We start from the raw sequence: 7,131 nt of genomic DNA, 5'->3' as shown, positions 1-7,131 counted from the left end.
AGCACTCTCTGTGGCAGCCCCATTAATTCCAAATGAATTCATTTTAATCAGTGTTATTACAGTGAATTGCAAATGCATTTCTAATGATCAGTCACTTTAAATAAAAGGTGTAACCATTTTCTGCTACGGTGTGATAATGATACAAATTTAATCCAAAATAAATAACAAAACTAAAACTAAATTCAAATGAGATTTAAAAATGACTAGCAAGGAAATTTAAATTTAAGCCTTTTACTGTTGACTAATGCCCTCTGGATTCTTCTCAAGGGCATCTTTAAAGTGCAATTAATAAAATATGTAATTATGTTTTTAATCTATGTTTAATTAATTTTTTTGCCATTCCTTTTTTTTCTCTTTCTTTCTTCAGGTTTTCATAACCCAGCTAAAGGAATATTGCTGTAGGCTGGCAATAGACTTAAAGGTTTCAGACTAGTAAGTTCTTCTTTAAACAAATGAGAGAGTTTAGTGGTTTTTAAACTTTAAGGAGACAAATATTCCCCCCCTCCCCGCTCCCAGTAGCACTGTGTTTTTGAATTATGATTCCAGAACTGCATCCCTGTTTTCCACAGCAAACACATTTTTGAATCCCAATAAAACCAGGGTAGATTAGCAGTCATAAGCATTCAGGACCGGAAGAACGTGGTTCCACCTCAACACCAATATAACTGCCAGCAGAAATTACTTGCATTTAAATCCATTGAAATAGGGATGAAAGAGGAATTTATTTACAGCAGACCAACCCCATTCAATGGTCCCATGCTTGCTTGCAAATCAGATCACAACTCCCCATCAGATTGCACTCTTCCACATTTTACAAAGTTCACCAAAAAAATCATGGAAAAGAATATGTATTGATATGGGACTGAGGGGCTGCTTTGTACGATGCCTCTGGGTTCGAACTGAACCTGTGAGTTTGTGTTAGCAAGATTGTAGTTAGAAGGAACTGCAAAACTGCTCAAACCAGTTTCTTTGTTAGGTTAATGGCGGTATCCTGTAGGTACCCTCTATTTACATGACTAAAGAGTGAGCCTTGTTACCATGGAGACAAATGGGAGTGCCTTCCCTGCCCTCACCTGCCTGAATGCTACATCCTTCTAGAGGCAGGAGAACAATAGGCCAAGGAAGCTGGTTTGTATGCTGGTGCTGGGAGCTAAAAGACACAGAGAAGCTTGTCTGGCTTTGTACTGAATCCAAGGCTATGGCTTTGGGGGACCCGCCCCCCCCTGAACCCGAATGGGGAGGCAAAATCTGTTGGAGTGTTAATGCTGTGAACTTTTCCTTCTTGTGCTGAGGTTATATACATGCATAAATAAAACCATGTATCTTGAAGAAATTGGAGTCTTCATTGACATTCATTTCAAGGAAACCAAACCCTGGTCAGTGCTAACACCTCTGGAGTATCATGCTGCTTGAAGACTGAAGGACAGGCAACAGTATTTAACAGTTAAAATGTGTCTAAAATGCACATTTTATTGGAAAGCACTGAACAGCTTGTCAGCCTTTCTTCAGTTTTTCCTGAATCACTGCTGTGAGTGAACCCCACTCAAGGTTCATAAATATTTTTTGGAAATTTTGCCATGGACAAATTTAATGATATTTGGAATTGGTTTTTATCAATACCATGTACAATTATGGTCTGGGGTTTTTTTTTGTAATGTACACAGTATCTTTTTGATGTTGTTTGTTCTGTTCTGTTTTATACGTGGGTACTATGTCTTGTTTCTTCTTTTTATGTCTTACCTTACTCTCTGCACTTGCAATTTTGAACTTTTTGTTTTTCAGTAAAGAATATAAACATTATTTTATTTTATTTTTTGCAAATCTGTTCTCCCCCACCCCAATAGCAGCGCAGCAGTGTTCCAGGGAGATGTTTTCACCCGCTCTTGTTTAAATCAAACTCTGCCTTCTTTTATAGTAGAACACAGCATTTGCCTGTATCGCATGGCTCAAAAAGCCGAACCACCGTGGAAAACTGAAACTGAAAAATGAATAAATATCAAAGCTTGCAGAAAGCCATCAAGCCAATTTGTTCATATGACTGCCAGCAAAAAAAAAAGTTGTGTATCCTTGGCCTGAGGTAATGAAGCCATAAACTCAAAGCAAAGTAAGATGTAACCATGCCATATTTCAGTACAGCAGAATCCTTGAACTTAAACTGAACTCTGACCACATGCCGTCCAACAAGAATGAAGTTGCATTTGCCACGATTCTCCTATGAGATATTCTAAGAGCATGTACAGTCTTGTTATTAAAGGGTAAGTCGTTAAAGAGAGCCTTTCTCTTTGTATTGTGTTTACATAAAGGTACTTGTAAATCTGAGGGCAGCAGCTGAATTCTTGGTTATGTAGCCTTTGCAGTACAAGGATTTTCTTTTCTTCTTTTCAATAAAAAATATAGCTACAACAGTAAATGTTTAAGTCGACTACTGTAACTGTAGGTCAGAGAGCTGGAAAGCCTAAGCAATTCTAACAGAGTTTCCTATGCTTAAACCTTCCATGATCAGTGCTTGTTCTGAGCCTCTAGAAAAAGGGACTCAACAGCTTTCCTGATTGAGGACCAAATCACATGGTCATTGAGGTCATGGCAGATGAGTCCCCCCCCCCCCCTTTAAATCATTAGTTTGCAAGAGAATATTACCAGTGTCGACAGTAATAGTGGCTCTAGTTTGAAGACCAAAGATTGACTTTCATGTGACAGGGCCAGCCCAATACATGTTGACTCCTTTGGCAGACCCCAAAATGGCACTCCCCTCCCTGCCAGCGAAGAAGGGTGTAAAGGAAGATCTACAACAGGAAAAAAAGGGAAGGAAAGATTGACATCCCCCATGGATCCTGCCGCCTGAGGCAGTCACCTCACTTTGCCTCATGGGTAGGCTATATGAAAAAATGTTGCGCAAAAGATTTAGATTTTATGTAGAATCTATAAGTAATATTTATTACACACACACAAACATTTCTCAGCCTACAAAGTGGCTAACTTTAAAATACAGCTCTAAAACAAAGATATATTGGGGTGGACCTGGGGACCTCGACACGCAACTAAAGTATAAAGCATCAACAGACCAGCCTTCAACATAGTGGCAGATGATGCCCATTGATACTGGTAGCGTAGGGAGTATTAGACCCTCCCAGTGTCCCTATTTTCCAAGGACATCCCTGATTTACAGAAGCTGTCCTGGTTCCTGATTTGATGCCTGAATGTCCTTAGGGTGCCCTTATTTTCATGGGAGAAATGTTGGAGGGTATGGAGTTAACTGACCGCCAATCCATCTGAAGACAATCCTGCATAAGGAAGTTAAAAAAAAAAGTTCAATTGTGTTTTTATATATGTTGGAAGCTACCCAGAGTGGCTGGGGCAACCTTGTAAGATTTGTGGGGTATAAATAGTAAAATTATCAATATGGAATGGGACGTCCCTATTTTCACCGGAGGGTATGGAGTAGGGCTGTTAACAACCAGTGGAGGCAGGGGTCACATTATGTGGAGCTAATGGTAGGCCGAGCCAGCTAACTCTGGTTCTGGCCCCATATTCCTCCTCTCATGTCCTCTAGCCTCAATTCTCGCTCTTGCTCAGAGGAAGACTCAGAAGAGGAGGAACCATTATCCCCTACCTCAGGACTACCCAAGCCAAAGGATGTGACTTTATCTGAGTCCTCGTCTCATATAGCACTGCTCCAATGCAGTCTTCACTACGCCCAGGCTATAAGGAGCTAATGGCTGCAGAACTGGGCAACAACCATTTCAGATAGAGATAGCCCCTCCATAGCAGAGGGTTTGACAACAGTTCCAGACCAGCCAACCTTCATGAGGCCTCAGAATGTTGCTGAGACACCTGCTCTGTCCTAAGTCCCAAAAGAGTGGCCTGGAGAGACTGGACCAATTGGGATGAGGGGCAGAGGGAGTCTTGGGAAGAACCCAGTGACACTTCTAGAGGGACCCATCAGGTTTGGGTTGGAACCTTGAGAGTAATTTGAGCTTTCAGGGGTGAGGAGCCCAGTCCTGAAGAGGGACCCCGTAGGTTGTCACATCATCAGTCCTTGCCAGTCCCACCCACTCCACTCCCAGCACCAGACTACTGCACCACCAGATCCTCTGCCTTCACCAGCTTCAGCTGACAAGGATTCATTCACCTCCCAGTCTGATTCCAGGTCAACGCTGTCACCTCCTCCATCACCTAGGACATGGAGACACCATCCTCAGTGTGAACAGACAGCTCAGGGCCAGCCCCCTGAGGTGGATTTCCCATTCGCTTGTGCAAAGCTATGCCTGCCCCACTACCCTATAAGAGGGCCAGGGGGGCATATCCAGGTGAAGGCCAGGCTGAAACAGTAACACCTGATGGAAGGGCATGGTCATGTTCTGAAGACCTGAGTCAAATCTGCAGACCCTCCAAGTTGGAGGGTGTGGAATTGCTTGACCCCTGAGCCAAGGTGATAAGTAACTATACAACTTTTAGAAGGCATCGAAAGCAGCCCTGTAAAGTCAAACCTCAGCTCCCATACACCTCTGTTTTGGAACATTTCAGCTCCCAAATGCTGAAAACCCAAAAGTAAGTGTTCCGGTCTTTGAACGTTTTTTGGAAGCTGAACATCCAACGCATCTTCCGATTGAGTGCAGGGAGCCCCTGCAACCAATCAGAAGCTGCGCCTCAGTTATCAGACATTTTGGAAGCTGAACGGGCTTCCAGAACAGATTACATTCAGCAACCGAGGTCTGACTGTATATGGAAGTTTTTTATGCTTTTTAAGTTTTTATATATGTTGGAAGCCATCCAGAGTGGCTGAGGCAGCCCTGTCAGGTGGGGGGTGGTGTTGTTGTTGTTAAATACAATGTTCCTATTTTCATTGGAGAAATGTTGGAGGGTGTGGATCTGATAGAACAAAAGTCAAGATAGGCTAAGACAAGCACAATCTGTCATGAGCCTAGGCAGGTCACTGTGGCAGGTAGAACCCACCCCAAGAGAGTTTGTCTGCTTCTGGCAGGATGCAGGACTCGAACTCAAATCTCATTTTCTGGAATAAACTTTAATGTTCAAATCAGAACAGTACATAAGCAAAGCTAGGATAAATAGCACAACAGCTTAGGCAAGCTAAGATAGCTAGCGGACAAGTGGGCAGGAGAGATGCCACCTAACTCTGTTTTGGTTGCAAGGAAACTTCAGTTGTTGTTGTTGTTGTTTTAAAAAAAGAGTTTAGAAAATGGGAAGTTGTTACACAGACTCCTAAACCACCAACTGACATATTTCTGGCTAACAAATTGGAAACTGGGCTGTGGAGGTGGAGAATCGGCTGCACACATCTAGATCCAATCAAAAATAGGAAAGCCACGGAGAAGCCTGCACTTTCCTGATGGAAGCAAGTTGGCCTCATTCCCTGGGGCTCTGAGTCTAGCCCATTTGTCTAGGCATATAGGTCCTTCTACGGTGCAGGCAAGGGAACGCCATGGCTCTAGACTCCATGACGTACTCATTTTCATAGAATTATAACAGGAGCTGGCATTGGATATGGTCCAACTACCATTTAAGAGAAGTTTTCTCTGCAATCTTCCTGCCTCTTCGGCTTTTCCTGGTCAAAAGATACTAAATAGATTGCCTTTTTTTTTTGTTCAGCCAAAGGATGCAAAAATTTTAAAACACTTCAACTGGTAGCACAGGAAATTAAAAGCATCACACAAATTACTCCAGTCCCCGGTATAATTTAAAAGTCCCTCTGGGGCCACCTGATACACACGGCTTTGATCTCCCCTTCCCCTTGTAAACCGCACGTAACCCTCACTCCCCAAATTAAAAACATTCAGCTTTTTGATCTCGAGCCACCATGGTGGAAAATTCATTCGGTTCTGCTATGCCCTATGGCTCCATCCTCAGTTCAAGACGATTCTTTATTTTCCACGGTGATCTGACTGAATTAGTCAGTGAAATGACCTTTCTTTCTTTGTAGAAGAAACCAGCTCATATTTGCTGGTCTTATCCGCCTTGAATTTTGAGGAGAAGAGCATTTGCCACCCCAAAATTGTCACTTACTTAGCAAGATGGCAGAGCGTTTCATCGATACGCCAAGGCTTGCGGCCCACATTTGGAGTTTAAGGCATGGCGGCATTCGTTTGGCATTGCTCTCAATTCAAAAACAGCACGTGGAAAGGGTTTAGACAATGTGTCTCACTCAGTGCTGCTTCTCTAGAAAAAGAGGTGCTGGAACTCACCAGGAATCCAGTGGTACCTCAGGTTACATACGCTTCAGGTTACAGACTCCGCTAACCCAGAAATAGTGCTTCAGGTTAAGAACTTTGCTTCAGGATGAGAACAGAAATCATGCTCCGGCAGCACAGCAGCAGCGGGAGGCCCCATTAGCTAAAGTGGTGCTTCAGGTTAAGAACAGTTTCAGGTTAAGTACGGACCTCCGGAAAGAATTAAGTGCTTAACCTGAGGTACCACTGTACCCCCTTGCTCTCTTATAAAGGCAATGGCACCCATCTAAGAGGTGCCGGAACTAAGTTCCGGCAACTTCCGGCTGGAAAAAGCAGCCCTGGTCTCACTGCAAGAAACACACACAGATAGACATAATTTTCTAAGTGGACAAAAATTGTAATAAATTCCCATGTTTTGCTGTGATCCATGAGATATGGTATGTTTGTTTTATAAAAAAAATTAATGGAAAAAATGTATTTTCAGCTATCCCTGTTTCTTTAGTCCTGTAAAACTTACATCCAGCTGAAGTTAAAGATGCAACAGCACAACCTTATACACATCTACGCAGAATGACTTCCAGTGTGTTCAAAGAGCAGTATCCAGGTAGCTGTATTTAAGATTGCAGCGACATCCCACTTATCTGAATGGAAAAGCCAAGGATTCCCTTTCAAAAACAAGCCGACATTGTTTCCAACATGGAAAGGATCGAAGCAGCAGCTATGTTGCAGTTGCATTGCTGCCTTCAGTGTTTACGAAGCAAGTAAAAGGTATCATGGAAAGCCTGGAACCAATCTCATTAGCACCAGAATCAGAGTTAACCAAGGCACTTATCAGACCCTCTCTGTTGTATATATTAGTCCAATTTTGTTTCATTCCATTGGACTGCTGAAGGAGGCGCATCATTCACTAAGCAAGATCCTCACTAGAACTGGGGAGCCATTTATC

The sequence above is a fragment of the Podarcis gaigeae genome, assembly GCF_964106915.1.
Source record: "Podarcis gaigeae genome assembly, chromosome: 5".
NCBI lineage: Eukaryota > Metazoa > Chordata > Lepidosauria > Squamata > Lacertidae > Podarcis > Podarcis gaigeae.
This window is presented reverse-complemented; position numbering follows the sequence as displayed.